The sequence below is a fragment of the Orycteropus afer genome, unplaced genomic scaffold (assembly GCF_000298275.1).
Source record: "Orycteropus afer afer isolate SDZICR_OR568_19922 unplaced genomic scaffold, OryAfe1.0 scaffold00085, whole genome shotgun sequence".
NCBI classification, from domain to species: Eukaryota; Metazoa; Chordata; class Mammalia; order Tubulidentata; family Orycteropodidae; genus Orycteropus; species Orycteropus afer.
Window position 1 is genome coordinate 10,698,105 of NW_006921672.1, and position 3,021 is coordinate 10,701,125.

General features: G+C 42.2%; 1 protein-coding gene across 1 annotated transcript in view; it reads right to left on the reverse strand.

Annotated features, from left to right (window-relative positions):
* Positions 1 to 3,021, reverse strand: part of DHX58 (DExH-box helicase 58) — a 31,020-nt gene that overhangs the window by 5,931 nt on the left and 22,068 nt on the right. The gene's annotated exons all lie outside the window — the stretch shown is intronic.

The following is a 3,021-nucleotide window of genomic DNA, read 5'->3' on the forward strand; positions in this document are numbered from 1 at the left end:
CCTCGGAAGGAAGGTTGGGGAATCCTACTTCCGTAGTGATACTGCCTCAGAAACCCAAGGAGGGGTCGCTATGAGCCGGGGCTGACTCCACGGCAAATAACAACAACAACAATCGTAGCCCCACCTCATTCTTCTGATCTCCTGGCAAAGGAAGTGTTGTTCATGGAGGCAATTAGCTACACATTCCATATCTTCTTCCTATTCCTCACACACCCTCTTCCTCCATTTCTCTAGGTGAATAGAGACCAACTGTTGCGCCTTAAATGGCCATTTGCAAGGATGCAGAACAAAAGCACTAAACACGTTAGTAAGCCAATAACTGGGATGTTCCATGAAATCATGACCCTAAACCTCCTAACCAAGGAACCAGATCCCATGAGGTGTTTCGTTGTCCATAAGCAACTCAGCAGCTACTCTTTTTTTTTTTTTTTCATTTTTTAATATTTATCTGTGATGATTAGGGTTATATTTTAACTTGGCTGGGCCATGATTGTCAGTGGTTTGGAGGTTTTATAATGGTACAGTCTGGCAGTTATGTAATGATATAATTTGTCAGCTATGTAATGATATAATCATCCTCCAGGATGTGATTTGATGTAATTAGCCCATGTGCTGTAAATCCTAATCTCTATGATGTTAATGTGACAGGATTAGAGGCAGTTATGTCAATAAGGAAAGATATGATCTCCAGGATTAGGTTGCATTTTGAGTCTATCTCTTTTGAGATATAAAAGAGGCCAAATAAGTGAGTAGAGATCAGAGGGACCTGACTACTACCAAGGAAGAAGAGCCTGGAGCACAGCACATCCTTTGGACCCAGGGTTCCTGCACTGAGAACCTCCTAGACCCAGGGGAAGATTGATGCCAAGACACATGGAGATCTCCAAAGAACATCAGGCCCACAGATGCTGAGAGGAGACAAGAACATTCCTCCAGAGCCAATACAGAGAGAAAGCCCATAGAGCTAGTGCTCTGAATTTGAACTTCTAGCTTCCTAAACTGTGAGAGAAAAATTTCTGTTTGTTAAAACCATCCATTGGTGGTATTTCTGTTATAGCACCACTAGATAACTAGTGGGAGTTCTGGTAGTGTAGTGCCTAAGGCTAACTAGAAGACTGCTAACCAGAAGGCCAGCAGTTCAAATCCACCAGCCACTCCTCAGAGGGAAGATGGGTCAATCTACTTCTGTAGTGATACTGCCTCAGAAACCCAAGGAGGGGTCGCCAGGAGTCAGGGCCGACTCGACAGCACATAACAACAACAACAGATAACTAATAATTGGAATGTGGAATATACAAAGCATGAATATAGGAAAATTGGAAGTTGTCAAAACGAAATGGAATGCATAAAGACCGATACTCACTGCCATCGAGTTGGATCCAGCTCATAGTGACCCCTCCTTGGGTTTCTGAGGCAGTATCACTACAGAAGTAGATTGCCCAACCTTCCTTCCAGGGAGTGGCTTGTGGCTTTGAACCACCATCCTTCTGGTTAGCAGTCAAATGCCTTAGGCACTACGCTACCAGTGCTCCCATAAAGACTGATATCCTAGGCATTAATGGGCTGAAATGGATTGCTACTGGCCATTCTGAATCCAACAATCAAATGGTCTACTATGCCAGGAAAGACAAATTGAAGAGGAATGGCATTGCATTCATAGTAAAAAAGAACATTTCAAGATCTACCCTGGAACAATTTGTTCAAAGGACTAATGAAGCACATAACCCCAGCATCCATGACCAGAAGAACTAGATGGTGCCTGGCTACCACTGCTGACTGTTCTGTAAGGGATCACAGTAAGAAGTCCTGGATAGAGTGGGGGAAAGTATGGAACAAAACTCAAAATCATAAAAAAAGACCAGGCTTACTAGTCTGATGAAGACTGACGGAAACTCCACGACTATGGCCCTTAGATGCCCTTTAAGCTAAGAACTGATTTTAACACCCATGACTCAACTGGCAGCCAAATGATAGTCCTATAAGGTGAACAGTAACTTCAGGAGGGTATGCCCTCATTAGCCCAATGGAGCATATGAGATCAAGATGGCAGCATGTACCCAGGGATTGATCTACGAAGATAGGAGGGGATGGGAAGGAAGAATGAAAGGAAAGGGTAGGCACAGGGAGGAAATAGGATGTATTCTGTTACAGTGTGGCGATTACAGTAAATGTCACCAAACAGAATGCATATAGATGTTGAATGCTCTGTAAACTTTCACCCAAATCATACACACACACAAAAAGATCTATCCTGAAGTACAATGCTGTCAGTGATAGAATAATACTTAAAGGAAGACAAGTTAACCAGTTACTACTACTAGTATTCAAATTTATACATTAACCACTAATGCCAAAGATGAAGAAATTGAAGTATCAACTTTTGCTGTCTGAAATTGATCAAACAGGCAATCAAGATGCATTGATAATTATTGGTGATGGCACTGTGGTTAAGGCATTGGGCTGCTAACCAAAAGGTTGGTGGTTCAAACCCCCCAGCTGCTTCATGGGAGAAAGATGAGGCAGTCTGCTTCCTTAAAGATTTACAGCCTTGGAAACCCTATGGGGGTCACTATAAGTCATGATCAACTTGATGGCAGTAGGTTTGGTTTGGTGATTGGAATGCTAAAGTTGGAAATTAAGAAAAAGGATCAGTAGTTGGGAAATATGGCCTTGGTGATAGAAATGAGACAGGAGAGTGCATGGTATAATGACCAATGACTTATTCATTGCAAATAATTTTTTTTTTCAATGACATAAATGGTGACTACACATATGGGCCTTGCTGTATGGAGTACTCAGGAGTGAAATTGACTATATCTGTGGAAAGAGATGATGGAGAAGCTCAATATCATCAGTCAGAACAAGGCCAGGGGCTAACTGCGGAACAGACCATCAATTGCTCCTACGCAAATTCAAGCTGAAGCTGAAGAAAATTAAAACAAGTCTATGAGAGCCAAACTATGATCTTGAGTGTATCCCACCTGAATTTAGAGACCATCTCAAGAATAAGTTCGATGCATT